Genomic DNA, 27,673 nt, shown 5'->3' on the forward strand with positions numbered 1-27,673 from the left:
ATATAACCTTTGGTGACTATGAATTCCTCATCTTTATCTGTTATTAATTGCCGAATAGCTCTGGGAAATTTATACATTAAAAAATATGATTTTCACTTTTCCTCTAATAACCATAATAAATGTCAACAGTTCAAATAGAAGCTACACAAATGATGAACATAACTAAATGCATCTCATAACCACCAAAATTTACTTCATTAGAATCTACTGTATCTGAGGTCCTTTCTTGACCAAGAGCTGAAATTTACCTTGAAGAATTTACAAAGAATTCAGTGTAAAAATGTAAATTTGTGGCTCCATATGATAAAAATCTAGTGTAAGATTTTACTACTGTAGTTAGATTTTACAAATTTATTTCATATTATTTAAAACCATGACCTAATATGCTGAACTCTCTTAATGGTGAACTGTGCTGTACACTTAAATTATATAAGGAGAAAAGAAACCTTAAAAGTGCATTTATTTCTTTTATTTACAGAAAAATACAAATTTATTACAAGACCAAATTGCATCCCATAGACTGCATCCATTCAGTGTTGTATGGCCACCCACCTGGAAGACGGAGAGGACTTAGGGGTATATGACTCCAGGCACCTCTTTTTCCAGACTCGTGTTCTCCATCTTCCCTCAAGACGACGACAACTTTCCAAGACTCTTCTCTAGTCTCTCTCTTATACTCCAGTCTTGCTCTGAACATCTTACAGATACTACAGTCAGAGATCACTTTGGAAGGGGAAAATTCCTGTAGCTTTACACAGCCATAAGTGACCAGAATTTATCAAAATAGTCATGAGGAGAGTCTGCCAATTGAAACCTTACATTTCTCATAAAACAAAGTTTATTTGCTACAACCCACAATGATTTGGACACAGTACACACATTAAACATGTAATGACAATATTGGGAAACTGTTAACAGGCAATTACTGTCCAAAAAGTGTTTCCTCCAACTAACTATCTTAATTACTTTTACCTCTAGGGGGTTTAGAAGAAATGGTAAAAATAACAATTAAAAGATGCAAATAACTACATTTCAATACTTACCCCCTGTTCATCCTGTAATGCTATTAGTTTTAAAAGATTCGTCTATTCAACAAAACAAAAATGACACAAAGAAATTTACCCTTTAATACAGCAGCCCAGGTCTCCAACATCTATCCAGCCAACATAATTGACTTACCTTGTCATAATGTTTTCATCAGCCATTCAAAAACATTTATGGTGGTTCTCTGAACAACAGTTCAGATTCATGGAGTAGATTGGATTATCAACATATGCAGTTTCAAGAGCACACGGTACGAGAAGATGGTTCAAGGGTCTGGCCTTCTAACTAGTAACAAAATCTGAAAATAAAGAAAGACACAAAATTTAAGATAGCCCATGCATAATAAAAATAACTCCCATTCTTTTTTAATATAAACTGAACTGCACTACACATTTATCACTCAATTCGAAATAATTATCAGTAAAACTTATATCTTAAAAGGTACAAAAGTATAAAACAAAAACCTGTAATAATAAAGACAAAAAGTAAGGATGTTTGATAAGCTGAGATCTGTTAACTTGATAAGTTACAGATGCTGTATTTTACATGAGTCACTACTTCTCAGAGGTTCTCAAGATAATTTTACCATGACAAAATTGTATTACCTACTCAATAATAAGAGAAAAAACATTAGTAACTAATGATTAAGCAGTTCTCAAACTTTACCAATTAATAAGCCATTTAATGTTTTAATCTTACCTCTATACTGTACTGTATAAATGTTTCAAAGTGTTGAGGGTTCTTAACAAGAAAACTACTGTAGTAACAAAGTTATGATTTTTTTTGTTTCACTTACCAGTTGCATTCAAAAGTCTTCTATGGAGCATAATGATAATTAAAGACAAATAATTATTCTAAACTATGCAAAATCTAAATTACCCTAATCTCTTGACTCTATACTGTACAGTACTTAAAGTATTTCTTATTATGAATGAAAGAACCTTGCCAAAGTTGATTTTTTTGCCACAAGGAATACCCTGTACTGTACCGTATACTGATGATGAGGGCTATGAGTAAATAAATAGAAATTAAAATGAGATAATCCCTTATAAGAAATTGGTAAAAACACCCAGGCAACCCATTGTGTCCTACGTAGGTGGTCTAGACAGTGATTCATGAATATATTTACACATACAGTAATTAGAAAAGGCAACATTCACACTAACAACAGCCTGTTATGTACCATTTCTGATACAAATTCCTACTCTTGGCTTTTATAAAATGTTTTATGAGAAGAACCATGTATTCACAAGTGGTTGTATAAATTAAGCCAAGAAAATATGATCAGCTTAAAATTTCAATAGAAACTGGCAATCTAGTGCGATAATTCTTTACCTGCCTTGGATGGAAACTGATGGACTTCATTTTTACTTGAAAGTACAGTCACCCCACCTTTTTTACGTGGGTTAGGTAACACAGACATGTGCGAATAGCGAAAATGTGCAAATACTTGCTGTGCTAGGGTGAGTCAACTCCTAACCTACCAACCCCTCCAACTCACTGCCCATTGCCTATGAATGGTGACTAACATACTAAGTAACCCACTGTACTGGTTAATATTATTTTTACTCAGTTTTTATCACAGTACAGGATAAGTATTTTGTTAATGAATAAACACATATCAGTACGCGTACAGTACATGTACACACGTGTACTACGTGAACTTAATACGAGTAATTGCCGTACACATAGTATGTTAAGTAATAATAAAACATCAAATCAAGGCCTAAAACATAATCCAGGTCAGCAACAATTAGTCAGCATTCAAAGGAAGACCTCCAAAGGAGGAAATATGGCCTGATAATAAATAAAATAACTTCCAGAGCTGGTATATAATAAATATTAAAATCCAAAATTCAAAGCACAACTACCTCTTGCTGCAGTCAATAAAAAAAAAAAAAAAAGCATTCTCCCAAGACATTCACTACTGGTCTAAACTGGCTACCAATAAAAATAGTAAACAAACAACCTTCAATTATACCAACAGTCTTTCTCGCTACAAAACGGATACTGAGTAAAGCGAAAAATCTATTTTTGGGTGATATGGCCATGTCGTCCTGATGGAAGGTTCCTTTAGGCAGCTTTCTAAGGGATATTTGGCTACAGTGATACTCCCAGAGAATTGACCATAGGTCTCCAGAATTCTAACTCCTGGCACGAGTGTCCTTGATATAACTCTTAAGGATATCGCATAATATCAGGGGACGTATTTCTTGATACGACACATAGCAATCTTCACCCCGAATAGAGTTTTCGCTTTGAGGGGGAAGAGTGGCGAAAATGAAGGGGAGCCGTTATCAAGGTTACCCAGTGGATCCCCTCTCGGTACCACCCCAGCGAACTATTCCTTGTTGCAATTAAGCATGGATAGCCGCAGATAGAGTAGTTTCGGGTGGGGACTTGTTACATAGATGTATACTCCTTTTTTGAAAGGAGGGAGGGTCCATCAGGATGTCATGGCTATATCACCCAAAAATAGATTTTTCGCTTTGCTCAAAATTCGTTTTTGGGCTCAGCCATGTCGTCCTGATGGAAGTTTACCAGAAAATTACTTGAAAGTACTATATCTGTGGGTTTGTATAAGTGCCTTTACCTTGACTCAGATTCTTATATGGTCTCCCAGACCAAATGTATATATGAACATTACCGTTATTTGTCATATCCACTAAGTTTGGAACTAACTTAGGGCTTCCTACCCCCTGCAGGGAATAAGTCGATACTGACTATAAAGCGTCAAGGTTGTATTTGTAGGAACAAGGTGGAACTTTAGTTATTACCAGGTTCTTAAAAGGTACTGTACATTATCAAGTATTTTTATTTCTAGGAAAATAAAAGACTCTGGAAAATTTATTCGGTTTCATGTAGGGCAAATAAGACACAAATACATTTCATGTATTTATTTGTATAGACAAAAATAAATACAACAATGAATGTATCATAAATAAAATCTTTTACATAATCAACATCAATAAATATATATATTTGTAACCTGTAAGGAAAGAAATATACAGTATATTAGTAAAACTCAGGTGCCACTCATTATTGTGAAATTATCAAATTGATTTCACTTAGATGTTGGATATGTTTTAACACTGTGTATGAATGTTCACACGTTATTGGTTAGATTCTATACCTATATAGAACAGTTCAAGAATCACCAGAGTGATTCTCATTAAAAGTTATTACACTCAAAGATGCTAATACCTGTTCACCCTTTACACTGTTAAGTCCCAAACAGTTCACTGTCCATCGCAGCACTAGACGACAGGTTTTATAACACTTCCTGACGCCACCACAAAGTGTTTTATTTCATGCAGTTGCTTCGCGTAATGTTTATAAAAGACTCTAGAGGATTTCCACCCCGTATATGAGCGCGGTCTATCAAAGTCCATATGCTGAAAGAAGTTCAGTGAGGAAGCCATTTTCTTCGGATCGAAACCTGCGGGTGTACTGTCAGGATCCGCTCTGCAAATAAAGTAGGTGAGTTTTGCCCTCAGTTGTTTTAGGGATAAGTTTGATCCTGAGGTTTTGCCTATGAAGAGCTGTCCTTCCTTGAAGTCTAAAGTTCTTCGAAGATAGACCTTAAGACACTCTACTGGACATAGAGAGACATCTTCCTTCAGAGGGCAGATTCTCCAAGGACCCCACCTCTAGGTGGGAAGCTCGTTTTTGGCGAGAAAGGTAGGATCGGGAAAAAAATTCAGTTCTCCCTCTTCTGTGAACTGAATATGGCCCTCGTTTCTAGATAGGGCCACTATTTCACTAACTCTAGCCCCTGAGACTATAGCTGTACTGTACGTGTTGGTAACTTCCTTAACCTTAATTGGTGGAGCAAGGATACAACTTAAAATGTTATTTTCATTAGTAAAATAAATTTTTGAATATACTTACCCGGTGATCATATAGCTGTCAGCTCTGCTGCCCGACAGAAAAACCTACGGGCGGAATACGCCAGCGATCGCTATACAGGTGGGGGTGTACATCAACAGCGCCATCTGTCAAGTAGGTACTCAAGTACTCGATGTCAACACAGAACCAATTTTCTCCTCTGTCCACTGGGTCTCTATTGGGGAGGAAGGGTGGGTCCTTTAATTTATGATCACCGGGTAAGTATATTCAAAAATTTATTTTACTAATGAAAATAACATTTTTCAACATTAAACTTACCCGATGATCATATAGCTGATTCACACCCAGGGGGGTGGGTAGAGACCAGCATTACATGTTGACATTATTATGAGCTAAGTATTCCGTATTTCATTTTAGCAGTTATTCAAAATAACAAACATAAAATAAATAAGTACCTGGTAAGGAAGTCGACTTGAACAATTACTCTGCCTTTTTAAGTACGTCTTCCTTACTGAGCCTCGCGATCCTCATAGGATGCTGAGCGACTCCTAGGAGCTGAAGTATGAAGGGTTGCAACCCATACTAAAGGTCCTCATCAAAACCTCTAATCTAGGCGCTTCTCAAGAAATGACTTTGACCACCCGCCAAATCAAGTAGGATGCGAAAGGCTTCTTAGCCTTCCGGACAACCCAAAAACAATAATAAAACATTTCAAGAGAAAGATTAAAAAGGTTATGGAATTAGGGAATTGTAGTGGTCGAGCCCTCACCACTACTGCACTCGTTGCTACGAATGGTCCCAGAGTGTAGCAGTTCTCGTAAAGAGACTGGACATTCTTAAGATAAAAGACGCGAACACTGATTTGCTTTTCCAATAGGTTGCGTCGAATATACTTTGCAGAGATCTATTTTGTTTAAAGGCCACGGAAGTTGCGACAGCTCTAACTTCGTGTGTCCTTACCTTCAGCAAAGCTTGGTCTTCCTCATTCAGATGGGAATGAGCTTCTCGTATTAACAGTCTGATAAAATAGGATAAACCATTCTCTGACATAGGCAAAGATGGATTCTTAACCGAACACCATAAAGCTTCAGACGGGCCTCGTAAAGGTTTTTAAATAGAACTTAAGAGCTCTTACAGGACATAATACTCTTTCTAGTTCATTTCCAACCATACGATAAGTTTGGAATATCGAACGATATTGGTCAAGGCCGAGAAGGCAGCTCGTGTTTGGCTAGAAAACCAAGTTGTAGAACATGTAGCCGTTTCGGATGAGAATCCGATGTTCTTGTTGAAGGCATGAATCTCACTGACTCTTTTAGCTGTGGTTAAGCATATCAGGAAAAGAGTCTTAAAGGTGAGATCTTTCAGGGAGGCTGATTGTAGCGGTTCGAACCTGTCTGACATAAGGAATCTTAGTACCACGTCTAAATTCCAACCAGGTGTAACCAAACGACGCTCCTTCGTGGTCTCAAAAGACTTAAGGAGGTCCTGTAGATCTTTATTGTTGGAAAGATCTAAGCCTCTGTGACGGAAGACTGATGCCAACATGCTTCTGTAACCCTTGATAGTGGGAGCTGAAAGAGATCGTTCTTTCCTCAGATATAAGAGAAAGTCAGCTATTTGAGTTACAGAGGTACTGGTCGAGGATACGGATACTGACTTGCACCAGTTTCGGAAGATTTCCGACTTCGATTGGTAGATTCTAAGGGTGGATGTTCTCCTTGCTCTAGCAAACACTCTGGTTGCCTCCTTCGAAAAGCCTCTAGCTCTCAAGAGTCTTTCGATAGTCTGAAGGCAGTCAGACGAAGAGCATGGAGGCCTTGGTGTACCTTCTTTACGCGTGGCTGACGTAGAAGGTCCACCCTTAGGGGAAGTGTTCTGGGAATGTCTACTAGCCATCGAAGTACCTCGGTGAGTCATTCTCTCGCGGGCCAGAGGGAAGCAACTAGCGTCAACCTTGTCCCTTCGTGAGAGGCGAACTTCTGCAGTACCTTGTTGACAATCTTGAACGGAGGGAATGCGTATAGATCTAGATGTGACCAATCTAGTAGAAAGGCATCTATATGAACTACTGCTGGGTCCGGGATAGGTGAGCAAAGTATTGGGAGCCTCTTGGTCATCGAGGTTGCGAAGAGATCTATGGTTGGCTGGCCCCAGGTGGCCCAAAGTCTCTTGCATACATCCTTGTGGAGGGTCCATTCTGTTGGAATTATTTGTCCCTTCCGACTGAGACAATCTGCTATGACATTCAAGTTGCCTTGGATGAACCTCGTTACTAGTGAAAAGTCTAGACCTGTTGACCAGGTGAGGAGGTCCCTTGCGATCTCGTACCATGTCAGAGAGTAGGTCCCTCCTTGCTTGGAGATGTACGTCAAAGCCGTGTGTTGTCCGAGTTCACCTCCACCACTTTGCCTTGAAGGAGAGACCTGAAGCTTTTCCAGGTCAGACGTACTGCCAGTAGCTTCTTGCAGTTGAAATGCATTGTACTTTGACTCGAGTTCCATAATCCCGAGCATTCCCTACCGTCTAATGTCGCACCCCAGCCTACGTCCGATACGTCCGAGAAGAGAACGTGGTTGGGAGTCTGAACAGTCAGGGGAAGACCCTTTCTAAGGTTGAAAAAGTCCTTTCACCAAGTCAGACCAGACTTTATCTTTCCGGAAACCGGGATCGAGACCGCTTCTAGCGTCTTGTCCTTTTTCCAGTGAAAAGCTAGATGGTATAGAAGAGGACGGAGGTGTAGTCTTCCTAGTGACACAAATTGAACCACGGATGACAGTGTCCTTACCAGACTCATCCACAGCCTGACAGGGCAGCGTTCCTTCTTCAGCATCTTCTGGATGGATAGCAGGGCTGGGGGTTGATCGTCTTGTTCAGCAACGTCCTCATCAGAGGGTTCCTCATCCAAAACTGATGAGGAAACGGCAACGGAGTGGGCAACGTCTGACTCGCTGAATCCGGTCGCACTGGTGGATGCGTGACGGAGCCGGACACAATATCATGGTACTGCTGCACAGTCTGTGAACTGTCAACCATGGGGACGCGAGGAAGTACAGCGTCAACTCGAAACTGTCTAGACTGTCTGGGTTGTGCAGTCAACACCCTACCGGGTTGCTGAGGTTGACGCACTGCGTCACAACAAGTCACCTCTGCTGGTTGTTGAACGTCTTCCTAGTGACACACTGAATGTCAACAACCACCTCCGAGCGTCGCTTAACGTCAACGTGCGACTGGCAACCCACACTGGGTCGCATCGGTGGAGGAACCACCTCAACTGGCGGACGCGAGTAAGATACCTCAGCGTCAACAGGGTGCACAACCAACCGGTAGGAAGGTTGTTGGCCAGAAGGTTCTTCTCCGTATTAAGTCCTCTATCAAGGACACAAGCTTGGACTGCATGTCTTGCAGCAAAGCCCATTAGGGTCTACGGGAGCAGGTGTGGCAACAGACGGGGTTAGCGACTGAAGCGGAGCCATTTACCATCCCTGGAAGCCTTGTTATGTGTGACATAATAGTACAGCAAAACTTCAAAGGCTCGACAAAAGTTGAGAAGTTGACCTGTAAACAACTGGAGCGTCTCCTGGCTATGCGCCTGGCCGAGTCTACCAGAATTGAGAAGTCTACCTGGGCAGAGGCATGAACTCCCAAGCTGAGAACTTCTCTCGTGTCCTATCAGACTCTCGCTCTATAAGCCAGATAAAAAGAAGGGAAATCAAAAGGCTGTATCCCTAAAACTCCTCCTGGTGCAAAAACCAGTCGCCTAGCCGACGTAACGCTCTCTAGGAGAGCGAAAGAGCACTAGCTTAACAACAACGGTTTCGAAGTAGCTAGGCCTAGTGTAAGTTCTGACGTGAGGCGAACGAGGAGCAGCAGTTACAAGAGGACATACAGCACTGGTGCATAAGTAGCAGACCAGAAGGCAACGTTATGTAACTGCTTGACAGTCTGTGAGCTGGCAACAACCAAAGCTGTGTGGGGAAGCCTCAACTCCTGACTGACTAGTCTGCTGCGGGCGAGTGGCGGTAACCACAGTGGGTTGCGGAGGCTGACGCACCGTGTCAAAACACGGCAGCTTAACTCCACCCTCCTGTTGTTGTGGTAGCACACGCACGTCAACGGAGTGCTCCGTGCGACTGTGGGAGTCAGCATGCGTCTGGCAGGGTCGACTGAGCATGGGTGGAGGAGCTCTCATAGCCAGAGTGTGGGAGCAGGCAGCTGCAGCGTCTGCTGGGCGCACAACCGTGGCAGGTTGTAGGCAAACGGGTGCATCGTCAACCTTCTCCGCAGTCGGAGTGTGGGAGCAGGCAGCCTCAGCGTGAGCTGGGCGCACAACCGTGGCAGGTTGTAGGCTAACGGGTGCAGCGTTAACCTTCTCCGCACGAAACTCCTGCATAACCGCAGCTAACTGAGTCTGTATAGACTGCAGTAAAGACCACTTAGGGTCTACAAAAGCGGCAACAGACGGAGCTACTGTCCGTTGTGACTGAGGGTCTAAAACAGCAGGTGCGGCAACAGACGGAGTTACTGCCTGTTGCGGTACCACCTTGCCTCTCTTGGGAGGTGTGCAGTCGTCGGATGACTGCAGCGAGTCCGAACTGACCCAGTGGCTACACCTGGGCCGTTGGACTTGCGCGGAAGGGACCGACTTGCACTTAATAAGCTGCGAGACCTTGGTCCAAGGTTTCTTACGAGAAACCTCTTCCGCAGACGAGAAGTAAATGGGCTCTCTCGTCTTTGTGTGGGTGGGGCGATCTTGGGTAGATACGCCCGAAACCACGGAGGGAAAAACGTCTGTTCGTTGATCAAGGCCTGACGAACCAATAAGTCGTTCGACATTACTTCTCCCCTGGGCTTGGGAGCTTGCAAGAGGTCCCGGACTAGGTGAACGACAGGCACGAACAGACGAACCCTCGGACGCAACACTGTAACACTTTGCGCATATCACTTTATCACTTTGATTTTCTGTTTTGCACTTATTTCACTGAAATCGAAACTTTTACTGATTTCTACCTGAAACACGCAATCCTACCCTTCATTAAAAGGTAGTAATTGCGAAAACAGTCGTATAATGCAACAGAAAACATATATAAAGATAAAGAATTCAGTGGCTGGGAAAGAGACTAAACACTAGATCAAATAAACTACGTTTACAATCTCTCACCGCACATAGCCTGGGAACAAGAATAAAACCCTAGAAACGTTTTACCTTCTTCCCCTACAGCGACTAGGGAGGAGAGTAAAACGAGAACAACGTTACCCGCTTGAACGAAACGTTTTTTTTTTTCTCCTCTCTCTCCCTCCGTCTCTATCTCTCTCTTTCTCTCTAGATTTCGCACCTGAGAGAAGAGCCCAATTATATATCGTCAAAACATGATATTTGCTAAAGAAAAAAAAAAAAAAAAACTGAAAGGTTTTCCAAATAAAAAGTTCCTTTAATTTAGAATTTAAACCATTTAAGCTAAGAAAGAATGAACGAAACGCTAGAATCGGTTTACTCTTACTGCAAAGTGAAACCGTGATACACTCTCTCTCTATCGTAACGATAGAGCGCATGTTGAACGTCCTGAACGCCAACAACTGCGTAGACTAAAAACTAAACGTTAGTTCATCTTTGAAAACAGTACGAGACTATCAGAGAAATTCTTTCATAAAACATTAAATTTAAAAAGTTTTAAATTCTTTAAAGGTAAAATACGATATAACGGGCTCAACGTTGATTAACTTCGGTTCCAAGTTAGGACCGCCTACTATCAGGAAAGGTCGCATATAAACAAAACATAAAAATTTATTTTTATATGTTTATAATAAAAGGAAAGTTAATCGAAGAGGCCTAATAAAGGCGGAGAGATATAAAATATAGATCTATAACGTGTTAAGCAAAATTACTAAAAACCTAAACACACTTCCGTCTAAGGGAAGGGTCGGCCATTTAAAAGTGAAAGAGAGTCCATACTCTCTTTGTCACCATAATTAAAACTATCCAAAACGAGTTCAAGTTTTGAAATGAAGATAAAACCCCTGCACAGCGAAAGCTCAAAACTGGAATAGTGTACTTCACCAAATAGTTGTGAAAACAAATCCAGTTAGTAACAGCGTATTTAGTAGGTCTTGCCAGTGGCACGACAGAGAGAAAATTGGTTCTGTGTTGACATCGAGTACTTGAGTACCTACTTGACAGATGGCGCTGTTGATGTACACCCCCACCTGTATAGCGATCGCTGGCATATTCCGCCAGTAGGTTTTTCTGTCGGGCAGCAGAGCTGACAGCTATATGATCACCGGGTAAGTTTAATGTTGAAAAAAGTAGGTTCTCAATGTCTATTAGAGTAAATACACAAGATACGTGGGACACGAGGAAAGATAACTTATCAGCTAAGGGGACGAAGATGAACAGACTGCATCATGGGAACACAACAGATAAGTGTTGCCAATGCTGACTCAATGTTGCCATATCATATCAATAACATTACAGGAATTAATCTAATGATATGCAACATCTGAAATAATGGTTGAAAGTACATAATACAGTTAATAATACGTACAATAATGGTAATCATGATAATACAGTAAATGATACATACAATAATAATAATCATGACAATACTGCTACATGTGAAATGTGTCTTTTCATGTACCTACAATAGCGAACAAGAATATCACTTTCTTTGTTAGATCCTTTAGGGAACAATCTTCGTTGTTCACGTTCGAAGCGTAGTGTAAGACTTTGTCCAAGGACCATGATATGGGCTTTGGAGGGGTTGCTGGTTTAAGTCTAGCGCATGCTTTGGGAATCTTATTGAAGATTTCGTTCGACAGGTCCACCTGAAAGGCGTAGAGAAGAGGTCTAGTCAAAGCTGACTTACACGTAGTTATCGTGGTGGAGGCTAGGTCTTGCTCATGAAGGTGAATGAAGGACAGACAGAAATCTATCGAGATTTCTGCCGGCCTGTTTGCTTTGATAAATGAGACCCACTTCTTCCAAGACGATTCATATTGTCTTCTGGTTGACTTTGTCTTGTATTCTTCTATAAAGTCGATGTTGTCTTTTGAGATCCCGAGCCTTTTCTTGGCTGCTAAGGCGAGAAAATCATGAGATGCAGGTTTTGCGTTCTCAATGATGAAGCATAGACAGTCGACTTCTGAACCAGTTGGGATAGAATTGGGTTCGGTAGAGGAAGCAGCCTCAGCCTCAGTTCTATCACTAAAGGGAACCAATTGCTCTTGGGTCATTTGGGGGCCACTACTGCTGCTGTCCCTTTGATGGATCTTAGCTTGTTGAGGACCTTCAGCAGGAGATTTGTTGGGGGGAACAGATAGATATGATTCCATCTGTTCCAATCGAGGGACATGGCGTCCATTGCTTCTGCCCGAGGGTCCTCCTATGGGGCTACATATCGAGGTAGTTTCTTGTTGTCGCTCGTTGCGAAGAGGTCGATCTGCAGTTCTGGGACTTTTTCCAAGATAAAGGAGAATGAGTCTGCGTCTAGGGACCATTCTGACTCTATCGGCTTTCGCCTGGATAGAGCGTCCGCCGACACATTGCAGAACCCTTGTAGATGAACTGCTGATAAGTGCCATCTTTTCTTTCTTGCCAAGCGAAAGATGGCCAACTTCATGTGATTGATGTAGGGCAATCTCGAACCTTGTCGGTTCAGACATTTCACTATCACCTCGCTGTCCAAGACCAACTTGACGTGGGCTGATCTGTGAGGGGATAGTTTCTTGAATGTTAGGAAGACTGCCATGGCTCTAAAATGTTGATGTGAAAGGTCTTGAACTGGTGTGACCAGTTCCCTTGTACTTTCCTTTGATGGGAATGACCTCCCCATCCTTCCGGTGAGGCATCCGTGTGGATGACTACTGACGGTTGAGGTGGTTGTAAGGGAATTGTCCTTGCTAGGCTCTTGACCTTCGACCACGGCCTCAGAAGCATTCGCAACAAGGTCGGTGTCGATCTCTGTTAATCTCTTCAAGCGTTTGATGCGTATCTTCTCCAGAATCCTGACGCATCCTTTAGTTGTGCTCCCAGCACTGGGTCTGTTACTGCTGCGAACTGGAGAGAGCCCAGTACTCTTTCCTGTTGGCATTTTGAAATGTTGTTGGATTTCAGTAGTAGTCTCTTGACAGAAAACGCAATCTCTCTCCTCTTCTTCGGTGGAATGGAGAGGCGGTGTGACTGCAAGTTCCAATGGATTCCCAACCATTGAAACTCTTGAGCTGGAGAGAGGCGAGACTTCTTGTAGTTGATCTTGAACCCCAGATGATCCAGGAACTGGATCACCTTCGTGGTTGCCTGCCGACAAGCAGTCTTGGATGCTACCCACACCAGCCAGTCGTCCAGGTATATTGCTACCTGAATGCCTTCTAAGTGTAGCTGTTGTACGACTGTGTCTGCAAGTTTTGTGAATATCCTTGGGGCTATGTTTAGTCCGAAGGGCATGGCTGTGAAGACATACTTTGTCTTCTGTAACTTGAATCCTAGGTAGGAGGAGAGGGGGCGGCTGACTGGAAGGTGCCAGTAAGCATCTGCTAGGTCTATTGAGACTGTGTATGCCCCTATCGGTGACAAGGTCCTTATGTGTTGTAAGGTTAACATCCGGAACTTGTTCTCGATGAACTTGTTGAGTGGAGACAAGTCTAGAATGACTCTGAGTTTGTAAGAGTCTTTCTTGGGAACACAAATTAGCGTTCCCTGGAATTTGATGGACTTTGCTTTCCTTATGACCTTTTTGTTGCGCAGGTCTATGAGGCACTCGTTGCTTCTTCGTCTTCCTGTTCTTGGGTTGGGGACCAGCATCAGAGAATGATTTCCTTTTGGAAGACATGCCCCACTTTTGGAGAAGGTTCCTATTCTCCGTGGCGGCTTTAGAAACTACCTCTTGGACTACTTCCTTTGGGAAGAGGTCCTTGCCCCAGATACACGAAGTGATCAGCTTCCTGTACTCGTGCTTGATCATTGCATTGGCAAACACGTACTCTCTACAGGCCCTCCTGGCCTTCACGAAAGCGCACATGTCCTTAACTAGTGTAGCCATGTGCATCTTGGCTAGGACCGTGTACATATCTTGGGTACTTGAAAAGCCTGCACACATCTCCATGCAGTTCTGGAGAGGCAGAGAGGTGGGTAGTCTCTCTTTTGTCTCTTGTTCTCTTTCCAGAAGAAAGTCCGACAACTTCGGCAGGTTCTCGTTGAACTGCTGTCCTGCGATGTCTGGATCTAATTTCGAGATCGAGAAGGTTAGATGGACCTCATTCCAGTCCTTTTCGCCCGTAGGCAGGGCTAGAGACAATGGTCTATACTCCTCTAGTATAGGGCATGGTTTGCTCGCATCAACTGCTTTTAGTATGCAGTGGAGAGCTTTAAATGTCAAGGAAAAAGCTCGGGAGGAAGGACCAAGGGAGGTAGGGTGCCTCATGCTCAAAGCAGAAACCTTTGAGTTCGTGTATCCTGCTTTCTTCAGGCTACTCGTCAAGAGAGAATGTGCCTTGTCATGATCAAAGACCATGACCTCCTTAGGTTCCGTCTCTTTTTTATACGCAGGTTCGTTCTTCAACCTGATGAAGCACTCCGGGTAAGCCGCAAAGTTCCGCCAGAATTGGAGATCGTCGAGGGGTATGACCCGCATCTTCTCCGAGACGTAGAGTTTCCCATTCATCATGGGCATGAACTCCGCATACCTCCAGGGGTTGGTTTCGGAGCATTGGGGTAAGTCAGAGACTCTGGGCCACTTGTGGGAGCCGCGAGAAGAGGCCGCGCGGCGTACTTCCCTGACTTCCTTTCTCATCTCTTGCTGTTCCTTGCGCATAGTTTCCATCATCAGCTGGATCTGCGCCATGAACGCTTCGCTCTTGGGAAACAGCGGTTCTGGTTGAGGGGTTGAGGCCGAAGAGGTTGACGGCACAGGTTGATATGCCATCACAGACAGTAGAGGGTCTTCCGTCTCTGTCGATCCGGATTCTTCTTCCTCCTCAGTGGCTGGGCCACCTCTACTTCAGGATCTTCTTGAAGGAGATACTTTTCGGTATCCGATGACACCTCTGACATCCTTTCCTGATGGATGTCCATGCCTTCCAAAGCCTTATTAATGTCAGTCTCTATCGACAGTTGTATGCAGGGAGGCTTGACCAGTACCTGAGGCACAACCGCGTCGGATGTTGCCTTAGGGAACAGAAGGCTTCTGATCGTTTCGCTAGGTAGGTAAGGTCCCGGAGAGTTCTTCTAGAACCCTCTTACCCACTTTCAAAGCGTTTCCCTCGCAGTATCCCTAGACTCCAACATCTTAGGATCACCGAAACCCTCGGACATCAAGGCCGAGCAGACGGTGCAACCCTTTGGGTCCCAATACCTCAGGGTTTCAGTTGCGATGGAGCAGGGGGCATGAGTCCTGTACATCTTGTGGCCACAAAAGTTCCTACTTTTGTGGTTGCAGTACATGACTGCACACTTCACCTTGGCCTCCTCCTGTAAGGAAAGAAAGAGTAAAATGAGTACTGTATGGGGTAATTTATCCAACTCATAAATCTTCACATGCATTAATAGTAATTCTTACTATTATAATTATAGCTTAGGATAGTAAGCTAGAAAGGAAATAGGAAAGACATATATCTGTGTTTCCTGTCCAGGCAACTGCTGTGACCTCCCTCAATATTAATATTTTAAAATTTCCTTATTAGGGAAATATAGGGTGAGATAGCTCTAGTACTTAGAGCCGGAGTCAGTGCATACTAGCACTAACTCTCCCACAAGTGAAATATTAATACTGTAGGGTAAAATCTTGTGTTCTGATGATCTAGGATACATCAGAATGTTGAAGGAATGCTTACCTCAACATTTGTTTAGCAGTCTCAACAATGGACTGTTAAAGGATACACAGAGTATGTTGGAAATTCATACTACTGTATGTTATACACTGAAGTTTTTTAGCTGCTGTATTTGCCATACTGTAGGAATACTGGCTACTGTATAATCTATATTGTAGTTCTGCCGGTATGCTACCGTGCTAGGCTAGTACCTGGCGGCACTAGCCAATAGAGAGAGAGAAAGAATGGAGAGGACTACCGTATTATTATAGTTTAGTATAATAATTAGGGTTGTAGGGACTACTGCCTTCTTTCCAGAATGAGGATTCAAATGGAAGGGGAGAGAATGTAATAATTCTAGCTTCCATCCAGCCACAATATCTGTTGCCGGCTGTACTGCCGGCCAAAGGGTTTGTAGATGGCAGTCCAAGGAAGGACTGAAGAATACTCAAAGATGTAATGGATCTCCGACCGGCAGCTGTCATGGCCGCCTTAACCTTTCCCGGAGCCTTGCTTCCGTTAGAGGAAAGGTCGAAGCGGCAATCTAGCCGCCTTTGTGGGAGCCCGGCCGGCATCGTAATAAGCCCGACAAGCGGGGTGATTGTAGTATACCGGCCATAGGGGTCGTGACGGCTTAGTGTCACTAAAGGACAGAAGGGGGAAGGGAAAGGGTCTTATATTTTGCATAGAAAGAAGGCGGCAGGTATGCCTCCTGCTTTCGGCTGCAAATCAAGGAAACATAGTTTCCGTGCCGGTGCCGTCTTTGACAACAGAGGAATAACGATTCCTTAGCCTGACATTACCGGATAAGACTTGTCTTCTAGTCCGCAAGGGAGAAAGGTGGTGGCAATCGTACTACCACTTTCGGTTGTGGACCTGGGAAGCCGGGCTTCCTATGCCAGCAACGGTGTAACCGGCAGGGGAATGACTAATCCTCCATCAGTAGTGATGCCGGCAACAAGACAGAATATACTCCGAGTTACTGTCGTATTTCAAAGCTGGGATACTCACCGGCAAAGAGGATGGACAGAAACAGAACCTCAGTCAAGCCGGAGTACACTACTCTATGGCAAGACGAGAGATAGGGTTGCCGCCTTATAGCGGCACTCAGAGGGATTGAAGGGTTTATCCTTATATCTCTAAAAGAGACGAGTATCAAATTATGATAGTAATTCTAAGAGATGTTCTATCTCCGATTGAATTAATAAAACGATACGAGGATAAACAGGGATAACGTTACTAAAGTACTGTACAGTGAGCCCTCGCTACTTCGCGGTTCGACTATCCCGGATTCACCACTTCGCAGATTTTTTTCATAACGCATGTATATACATATATCGCGGATTTTCCGGAAATTTCAAAAATACCGCGATATATGAAGACCCCAAATACGTATTTCTTTAATTCCATTAATACTGTAATTAGTAATATCTGCTCTTACTGATGGTTCATTGCATTACATATGACATGTAATTCAGTACAGAAAGAAATAAAACACGAAAAGAGAATGTGATCATAAGATAATTCAATATACAGTACGTAGTAAAATTAAATCGAACATGAAACGCAAATCAGATGCAGTCATACCGTATTTGAATGGTGTAAGGCTGCTGATGGCTATTACTACAAATGTAATGGATGTGCATCTTTTCCATGAATCTTTTGTATGTATATGTACGTAGTACTGCATCCAATAATATTCTTTGTTGCAAAAATCACATCTCAAATAAGCGTACATATCCTACAACAAAACAAGCGTAAAATAGTGTACGTAAAGCTGTATACGTAGTACCTTGTATTTGAATTGGTAACTACTACCTAGCATGTAAGACAGACTGTGATTGGTTCAAGTGCTGATAGATGACGAATCAGATCCCAAGTTTTGAAATCTAGCCTGTGATTGGTGTTTTGACCGCTTCTCCAACCCGCAGCATCTTTTCGCGGCCACTTTGTTTGCCGCTCTCTCGCCGGGTAGATGCTGCTACGTTACTGTGAACTTTAATCTGTGCTGTGCGTGACTGTTTTAAGTTGAACTTTTTGTTGAACTTTCTGTTTAACCCCTACTGTACAATGGCTCCCAAGCGTTCTGCTTCTACTAAGGCTGGTAGTGAGCCTAAACGCCACAGAAAGATGATGACGATTGCTGAGAAGGTGACACTTCTCGATATGTTAAAAGAAGGCAGAAGTTACGCGGCCGCAGCCTGCCATTTTGGAGTGAACGAATCCACCGTTCGCTACATCAAGAAGGACGAAGCGAACATTAGAAAGACGGCTGCCATCACCTTTAGCAGATCAGCGAAGCGAGTCGTTACCACGCGTAATAAAACGATCGTACGTATGGAAGGTGCTTTAGCAGTCTGGATTGCCGACTGCCGGAAGAAGAACATAGCCTTGGATACGAACACCATCCGAACCATGGCTTTGGGCTTGTATGAGAATTTTGCGGCAAAGGAACCTCAAGACGACGATGGCGACCATGCTAAAGAAGACGAAGATGATGTAGATGAACCTCAACCAGGGACATCCACTGATTCCCAGCCTCAGAACAACGTTTTTCAGCCAGCAAAGGATGGTTCGTGAAGATTCAGAAACGCTTCGGCCTAAAAAGCGTTTCCCTGCATGGCGAGGCTGCTTCCGCTGACACTACCGCTGCTGAAACTTACGCGAACGAGACGTTCAAGAACATTATCGCTGAAGGTGGATACAAGCCGGAACAAGTATTTAATATGGATGAGACCGGCTTGTTTTGGAAGAGAATGCCGTCGCAAACTTTCCTGTTTAAAGAAGAAGCCAAACCCTCTGGCTTTAAAGCGTTCAAAGATCGCGTAACCCTCGTGATGTGTGGCAATGCTGCTGGATTTTTGCTAAAGCCGGGGCTTGTTTACATGTCGAAAAATCCTCGCGCTTTGAAAAATAAAAATAAGAATCTCCTTCCCGTGTACTGGATGCATAATCAAAAAGCATGGATTACGAAGATGCTGACCTCCAACTGGTTCCACCAGTGTTTTATCCCGCAAGTCAGAAAATATCTCGTAGAGAAGGGCTTGCCATTTAAGATCCTTCTCCTTATGGATAACGCTGGTGGATACGCAACTGATCTGTCGCATGAGGGCATTCAGGTTGAATTCCTGCCACCCAACACCACGTCATTAATTCAACCGATGGACCAGGGGGTTATCAGGGCGTTCAAGGCCCTCTACACGAAGAATACCTTGGCGGACCTCGTTGCGTGTGTGGATGCTGCCCAAGATGATGAGGATGAAACTTTCAATTTGAAGGCGTACTGGCGGAAGTACACAATAGCCACGTGCCTGCAGAACATCCAAAAGGCACTGCAAGAAATGAAACCTGCTACTGTCAATGCGAGCTGGAAGAAGTTGTGGCCCCAGATTGTTTACGATGACGAGGGATTTACACCTGCTGAGATTCAACACTCTGCAATACGCAAATCTGTGCAGTTGGCTGCGATAATTGGAGGTGACGGGTTTGGCGACATGACGACTGAAGACATCGACGAGTTGTTGGACTGCTATTCCCAGCCGCTAACTGATGCAGACCTAGAAGACCTGACGAAATCGGCCAGTGAAGAACACAGTGAAACGCAGGAAGAGACCCAAGAAAATGTCGAAGAAACGGGCTTAACATTAGAACGGCTTGCCAAGCTCTGCAACCTCGCAAAGGAGTTGAAAGAAATGTCGCAAGAGTGGGACGAGGATATGGTTCGTTCTATGCAATTCTGCAACAAGATCGATGACGACATGACTCCCTACAGGATGCTCTTCGAGCGAAAAAAGAAGCAGCGGCAGCAACTTCCGATCACAAATTTCTTCTAGGCCCGCAAAAAAGAGTCAGTTCCTCCTGCTACTACGCCTTCGGAAGAAATTGAAGAAGTGTCCCAGGAAGAAGTTGAAGAGGTGTCCCAGGAAAACACATCTCCATCTGAAGAGACGTAAAATACTATCATTGGCTGCACAGTAGAAGACATCATCAGCTTCATCATCATCATTTCTACTGTGCAGCAAATTCATCGCCATCATCATTCAAGTTTTTCTTCAACTTCTTTCGTGGTGAGTACAGTAACAATCTTTATTTTTTTTATACATGTTTTACTTCAATATTCTAACATTTTAATATTTGTGCCTGTTTTAGTTTAGTATGCATTAAGTTAAAGGGAAGGTTTTAAAAGTCTGAATATACATGTTATAACCTATAATATTTTTTTGTTTAAAATTTACATTTACGTACGTAAAACAACTCTCTCTCTCTCTCTCTCTCTCTCTCTCTCTCTCTCTCTCTCGTGAATTGTTTTCCTGCTTTGCTACGTATGTACTGTATGATTTTATATAGATACGGTAAATAATATTTGTAATAACATATTTTCTAAAAGCTTTTACTGTAATATAATTATTTATCACTTTCATCATGCGCATTAAATGCCTTCGTTTGTAAATTACGATCGAAGATGGAGCGTACTTTATGACGGCGGCGTCATAAAGAAAAACATTTCATTTGGAAGTCCTAAGAAAAATTAAGTAAAACATTGGTAATAACAAAATCAACATACAGTACTGTATAATCAATATAATCGATACAAAAACTAACCTATACACAGATGTGTAAATGCGTTTGTTTCTTCATTATGATCAGAGATAAACGTAAACAAAACATTGGTTTCCATTTTTTATCGTGCTTTTTGGCGTGTTTAGGAAACGCATGATATAAAATTGCCTTTAATATTTGTGCCTGTTTTAGTTTAGGGTACTGTAGTACATGCATTAAGTGTTCTGTACATTAAAGGGTAGTTTGTTAACAGTACTACGTACAAGGGAAGGTTTTAAAAGTCTGAATATACATGTTAAATAAATACGTAAATATGGTGTCCCTACTTCGCGGATTTTCACCTATCGCGGTCGGGTCTGGAACCTATCTACCGCGATAAACAAGGGCTCACTGTATACTAAAACGCGTTAGGCTAGCCTAACCCGAGTCGGGATCTTGGTTACGCTATATCACCGAGGCCTTAACGTATACTATCGAAACGTTTTAACATAAGAGGAAATATTACATGTGTAATCTTATCTTCACTAGTATAATTTGCCTAAATAGCTAGAATTCATTATAGCTAAATACAGGGAACGTCGTACTACTAACAATATATGGCAAATTCGAAGATAATTTGTATTTTTCCTAACCATACAAACCTTAGCTATTTACATTGGGTTTACCTTTTAGCGCACCTGAAATGGCGAGCCATTGGAATTGAACGAGGGTGTGTTACCCCCGCGCTACTTAGCATGGGGGTAGGGGAGTGGTAGCTAGCTACCCCTCCCTCCCCCCCCTCACACACAGGTGAATGCTCACTTTCACTTAGAGGTAGGACTTGTCTTGGGGGACAGGGCTGGCGGACAAATATGTGTAAATAGCTAAGGTTTGTATGGTTAGGAAAAATACAAATTATCTTCGAATTTGTCATTTGTTCCGTAACCGAAATACAAACCACGCTATTTACACAGGGTGACTTACCCCTTAGGTAGGGTGGAAAGTCCCCAGCCATACTGGCTTTGGCTTTACCCGGGGACTCAGAATCCGAGTGAGTCGCACTCGAGAAAAGGAGTCCCTGCACCTCACAAGTTCCTTGCTCCGCAAGGAACCGTGTGGCCTACATAAGCTTGTGTGTGAAGGAAGAAGTGTGACCCGTCCTAGGCAGTTGACCTGGAGTTTCAGAAGGAACTCTGGGTTAGGACGTTCCCAATACCACCTCGTCAGGGTATGGGGGACGTGACAGTATTGACTCAATACTCGGAACACAAGGAAGCATGGTTTACCTGCAGAGGTTCGAGGTCAGCTATGCAGAGACCAGGATGCTGCTTCCCCGTAGAGGGGATGATGAAGAAAGAAATAAGGGCCAGACATACTTCTTTCGTTCATGCAGACTAAAACCTGATAACAATGCCCTCAACCTTCTGCTACCTGTCCAAAAAGGAGCCTGAGGTTAGACCAGCTGTTGTGTAGCCACCACAGAGCGATAGAAAACGTATCGAAACTCCTGTGGGTCACGCCCTGCAGGAAGCGGGCTGCGAAGGTCATTAGACGCTTCCAGACTCCAGCTTGTAGCACCTGCGTCACAGAGTAGTATTACTCGAAGGCGAGGGACGTTGCGATGTATCCAACATCGTGCTGTAGGGAGACGTGACGGGGGAGGGTCTGGAGACAGGTCGAGATGAATGTCCTTGAGTCCGAGCTGAAGAGGTATACTGGTGACTCTCCGCCGTGTCCTCCTTGTGCTCCCAAATCGGCTGCAACTGAGGACAAACTGCAGCTGTTCCCAAAGCTAACCTCTCGATTCCTTTACTGGCCAGAAAGAGAAGGTCTTTGGACATCAGATACAGAATGGAGACTCGAAATCTTGAAGGAATTGGACCGAAGGGCCGGGACCCCAAGATTCTGAGTCTAGCCAACAACTCAGGAGCGGACCTGAATGTTGCCTTCCCCTCTTCCTTAGAAAGGGCGGAGTCGTACGAGACCAAGAAGATTGCTTACACACTGACCGCGGCCAGAGTGAGCAGGAGACCCAAGACGGAATACAATCCAAGGCCTGTCGTAAAGGGTCTTGAGAAGATCTCTTAAGGGACGAAAAAGTCCGAGCCATGCTCCAAGTTGGAGGTCTCCCTCCGACTAGGGCAGGGACGATCGTAGCTTCGCATGAGCGAGGAAAGATCCAGCGGGCAGGAAAAAGTTATTCCTTTAAGCCTGAAGGTCAGGGAAAGGCTGAGCGACAGGCTTCATTGCCGAGAGCGGAAAGGAGTTTCCTCCTCCCGAAAGGCAATAAGACCGTTATTGCTGGAGAAGAGGCCTCAAGGGAAGAGGTATACCTCCCACGGCACCAACCACCGAAGACTCTTCACTTTGCCTGGAAGACCCCTGCGGATGACTATCGCAGATGACGCAACCTCCGTCCCGCGACTGTAGCGGGTTGTCTCTTCTTGAGGAGGAGGCGTAGTGTCTCCAGTCATGAAGCCGAAGCGACGCCCCGGTTCGTGAAAGATGTTGCAGTGTGGTTTTTGAGTAGTCTGTGCCGTGGGAGAAGCTCTCCCGGGAGTTCCGTCAGGGGAAGCAGAGGGTCAAGAAACCGTTCTGCGCATAGTCCCAGTGGAGCTCTCCCATTGAAAGGTTGACAGACAACCTGGTCTTGTTGAGACCCATTCTCCACAGACAAAAAGGAGGGAAGACGCAGGCGTCGAAGTTGTCCCACCATCACCGGAATGCATCTTGCCAGAGTCTCGGGGTCTGAAACTGGGGGGGAAGAACAGCGGAAGCTTCAGGTTCCAAGCTGTCGCGATCAGGTCCCCCAGACCAGGACTTGCTGGTTACTCAAGGCCAAAGACCCCCAGGTACACTCTCTCTACGAGGCTCTGCTCGGATAGTCGGAGAGAACATTCCTCTGCCTGGAATGAGAGAGCCGATGGTGGTATTGAGAGTACAGTATTTCAATCATCTCGGTATCTCTACTGCAAGATGTGAAGGTGTGAAAATGCGTCCCCTGCTGGTTAGAACACGCCAGAATCATGAAGTCGACGCGCATGGAGCGACTCGGCAGGAGCTGTAGGATCTGTAGAGGGGCCAGACAACGGCCCCTAAGCCTGCCTGAATGATGGAGAGGTATCCTTCAGGTCCTGACCATAGGCCTGGACCGGAACATGCCCCCCCCCCCCCCCCCTTTACTTTGACGAGTCCGAGAACAGCATCAAGAATGTGGGGAAAGGACGAGAATATCCACTCCCATCAAGAGGTTCCATAGGTCAACACCCATTGCAGGTCTAATAGTTCCGCTGGTCCCATAGGGGACAGGAAGTCCGGTTAATCGTTGCCTGAAACCACCGGAACTTGGACCGCCCCACATGGAACTTATCCTGAGGCGACCGTTCGGACTATCGCCAGGTCAATGAGGAAAGGAGAACTAGGAAACGTTCCAAGGTAGGGCTGAAAGCTCTGCTTGACTGAGAACAGGTACTGCGACTCCCCCCCCCCTGGGGGGGGGGAGAGCCTCCCGTGCCATCTGTTCCTGACAGGAGGAAACTGCAATTGGACACCTTGTCTCAGTTGTCGTAGCCGATAACTTAGGCCGACGTGGTTGACAGAAAAAGGCGCTGGAGCCCTGCAGAGTCTGGAAGAAAGCGCCTTGGAGGAGTGAAAACGGAAGTCGACTTCCTCCGCACAGCCACTGTCTAAGTCTCTGTCCTTGGGCACAAACAAACTCTTCTCAAGGATGGCCCTAACTCTGGCACTCTTCAGACCCCGAGACCAGGGCAGAGCCGCACTGGACTTCGGGCCCTTCCGAACGTCAAACACTTCATCCAAGATCGTGTCTTTGCCTTCACGGGGGGGCGATGACTGGATCCATAAGCCCGTTAAGTTGCCTTATAAGGCTTAGGACCTGCCAGAAGGTATGTTCGGATTCCTGCTGTTCTCCTCCCTCAAGCTGGCAGCTAAGTCTCCTGCCCCAGGGATCTCTTCCTGGGGTGAAACGTGGACATTCCCCCGGGTAGTCGTGGGTTCCTGGCGAATCCTTGAGGAGGATTTCGGGACGGTCTTGGAGTCCTTGGATTCCCTCCTGGGAGGGATACAGGATCCCAACAAAGAGATTTGAGGGGCCCCTTCCTCACGAGATGATTCTCCTCCATGAAGCGAAGTCTCCCCCCTTGGTGGACTCACCTGAGGACGGAAAGGCCTCGTCCACGGGAGAAGGAGAAAGCCCTCGAGCAGGAGAAGGTGCCTTCGCGACCGACCTCTTGGGAACCAACTTCGCCCTGGGGGAAGTCACCACAAAGACCACTCCTCTCTTTCTCTTCAGCGTAGGAGAGACAGCCGTTGGTTTGTTACCCTGGTCGGCGAGTGCTGGTTTCATAACCATCACTAACGCCCGCGCCAGAGGACCAAACCCAGTCTGTTGCTCCAAGGACACAGAGTCCGAAATCCTCGCTAAAAGGAAAGGGATCGGGCGATCCTTTGGAGTGGACACCACAGTACCTGCCTGAAAAGAAAGTGGGGAAGAATGATGTACTAACCTCTCCTCAGTAGTATCCTTGTTCTGCACTACCAACCTGTGTTTGGGTGGAGGCGATCCCGAGCGTTGTCTAGGAACACGCGTTCCTGCTGCTACCCCCGGCTGCGGAATTCGCCGCGAACGATGGTCGCGCGAAGGCGAATGATTGCGCGGGAGCGCGGGCGAGTGAACGATCACGCGGGCGCGCAGGCGAGCGGTCGCGCAGGCAAATGATCGTGCGGGCGCGCAGGCGAGTGGGCGCGAGGGTGGGCAGGTGAATGAGCGCATGTCCGAGGCGGCGAACGCAAGCGTTGGCGCGATGGCGAGGAAACGCGCTGCCGCGTGGGAGAGGAAGACCGCTGGCGATGTGGGTCAACAGGAGATCGGTGGTGAGCTGGTGAGCGCTGACGCGCAGGTAGGCAATGACGCGTTGTGGCATGGTGACGCGTTGGCGAGCGATAGCGAGCAGCATGCGCCGGTGAGCGATCGCGCAATGGCGAGCTAGTAGCCGGCGAACCATGTCCCTTCAGAACCTCCGGCTGACGAAGCGTTGGAGAACGTTGGCGCGCAGGCTGTAACACACGCGGGGGGTCCGGAGATCGCCTAGAAACAGGTGATCGCTGATGCGTAGTACGCTGGTGAATAGGCGATACCAAAATCGCCTGAGCGCGCTGACGAGCAGGTGAACGCTGGCGCGTAGGCGATCGTTGACGCATGGGAGAACGTTGGCGAATAGGCGATACTAAAATCGCCTGTGCGCGCTGGCGAGCAGGTGAACGCTGGCGAGCAGGTGATCGCTGGCGCGTAGGTGATCGCTGGCGAGCAGGAGGTCGATGCGTGAGATCCTGTGAAGGGACAGGTGGCGCGGCGCGTTCACGAGCAGGAACAGGAAAATCGCAGGCGCGTTGGCGAACATGTGCTTTTGACACACGCGCTGAACGATGTTGAGTAGCCACAGGGTCAGAAGACTGATGGCGAGCAGGGAGCTCAGCAGGAACTGTAGGATGGTCAGAGACCTCAGGGCGATGATCCTTAAATGAGCGCTGACGCTCAGAAGAGAGCTGATGAGCAGGAGAGCGCTGGCAAGGAGGGCGAACATCAGGAGAGCGCCGACGAGCAGAAGAGTCCTGACGAGCAGGAGAGCGCCGACGAGCAGGAGAGCGCTGACGAACAGGAGAGCGTTGGCGAACAGGAGAGCGCTAGCGATCAGGAAGCGCTGATGAGTAGGAGAGCGCCTGTGCACTAACACTGAGCAGGAGCAGGCCGGAAGACCATTGCCCGTCCGCCAGGAGACTGATGTACGTCGGAAGACCGTTGTCCGTCGGGAAGACCGTTGTCCGTCGGGAAGACCGTTGTCCGTCGGGAAGACCGTTGCCCGTCAGACTGCTGTCCATCTGCATCAGGGCGGATGAAGGAGTTGTAGGCTGCACACGTAGATTCAAAAAGGCGCCTCTTAGCCCCCTTATAGGGAGATGAGCGGCCCTTACGACGAGGCGGACGGTGAGCCTTACGGCGAAGGAGGCCAACTCAAGCCTGGACAGGAAAAACTTCCCTCGGAAGGAAAGTTACCCACCCAAGGAGGCAAGCCTCCTGAGTTCTAAAATGAACTGGAGAGCTGTCAATCGTCACGGGAGTACTTCCAGTAGAAGGAGACACGCCCCTGACGAAAATCCAAAGGGGAGGCAGCAACAGCCGAATCCCCAGGCCTCCACAAGACAGCTCACACCGTAGCCATATTACAGAAACGAACTAGATCGGTAACTGTAAAAAAATAAAAACAAAAAACAGAATTATAACAATTATAATTATGAAACTATGTAATTATGTAATTTAAAAATGAATGAACACTAAAGAAAGAACGAAAACCCCGAAAGGAATCGTTCTACAAGCTGAAAAAAAAACAACTACAATTAGATTCATAAACTAATTGAGAAAAAACGTACGGCGTAGCAACCCCCCCACACGGGAAGGAAGCTACAAGGGCGTAGTAACACGTAGTAAAAGGGTGAACGACCTCAAGAGAGAGAGAGAGAGAAAGACCGAAGTCAAACTTGATCGCAACCCATAAAATTACGCCGTGGTGGCCTAACTGTCGAGGACTCCACGGAAATATTGTACCCCTGACGAAAATCCAAAGGGGAGGCAGCAACAGCCGAATCCCCAGGCCTCCACAAGACAGCTCACACCGTAGCCATATTACAGAAACGAACTAGATCGGTAACTGTAAAAAAATAAAAACAAAAAACATTAGTACACATTCATTCCCCCGGGAAGGCTACGAAGAGGAATCCCGAGGAAAAGGAAACAAGAATTACACAACAGGCACGTGCCATCACAACCACTTTCACTCACGGAAGGAGAGCTGTAACCAAAACAGAATTATAACAATTATAATTATGAAACTATGTAATTATGTAATTTAAAAATGAATGAACACTAAAGAAAGAACGAAAACCCCGAAAGGAATCGTTCTACAAGCTGAAAAAAAAAACAACTACAATTAGATTCATAAACTAATTGAGAAAAAACGTACGGCGTAGCAACCCCCCCATACGGGAAGGAAGCTACAAGGGCGTAGTAACACGTAGTAAAAGGGTGAACGACCTCAAGAGAGAGAGAGAGAGAAAGACCGAAGTCAAACTTGATCACAACCCATAAAATTACGCCGTGGTGGCCTAACTGCCGAGGACTCCACGGAAATATTGTACCCTACACACACCACTCTGAAAAGGAAACTTACTAATTTCTATATTCAAATATATATACAAACATGAAAACATGTTTACATATATATTGAGTAAAAGAAAAGTAAGCGATTAAGTAAAGACAAAACAAACAATGGCTGCCAAGCAAGGACCAAGACAGAGACATCTGTCCCGGTCCGAGCCAAAAGTGAAAGTGAAAGTGAGCATTCACCTGTGTGTGAGGGGGGGGGGA

General features: G+C 45.3%; 1 long non-coding RNA gene across 1 annotated transcript in view; it reads right to left on the reverse strand.

The window, feature by feature from the left end:
* Nucleotides 1–471: 471 nt before the first annotated feature.
* Nucleotides 472–27,673, reverse strand: part of LOC137653161 (uncharacterized) — a 67,891-nt gene continuing 40,689 nt past the window's right edge. The window contains exons 2-3 of the long non-coding RNA XR_011046414.1: nt 1,180–1,342; nt 472–723 (exon numbers count right to left, since the gene is read on the reverse strand). This is a non-coding gene — a long non-coding RNA (uncharacterized lncRNA). The remainder of the gene's footprint in view (nt 724–1,179; nt 1,343–27,673) is intronic.

This window comes from Palaemon carinicauda, chromosome 14 (genome assembly GCF_036898095.1).
Source record: "Palaemon carinicauda isolate YSFRI2023 chromosome 14, ASM3689809v2, whole genome shotgun sequence".
Taxonomy (NCBI): domain Eukaryota; kingdom Metazoa; phylum Arthropoda; class Malacostraca; order Decapoda; family Palaemonidae; genus Palaemon; species Palaemon carinicauda.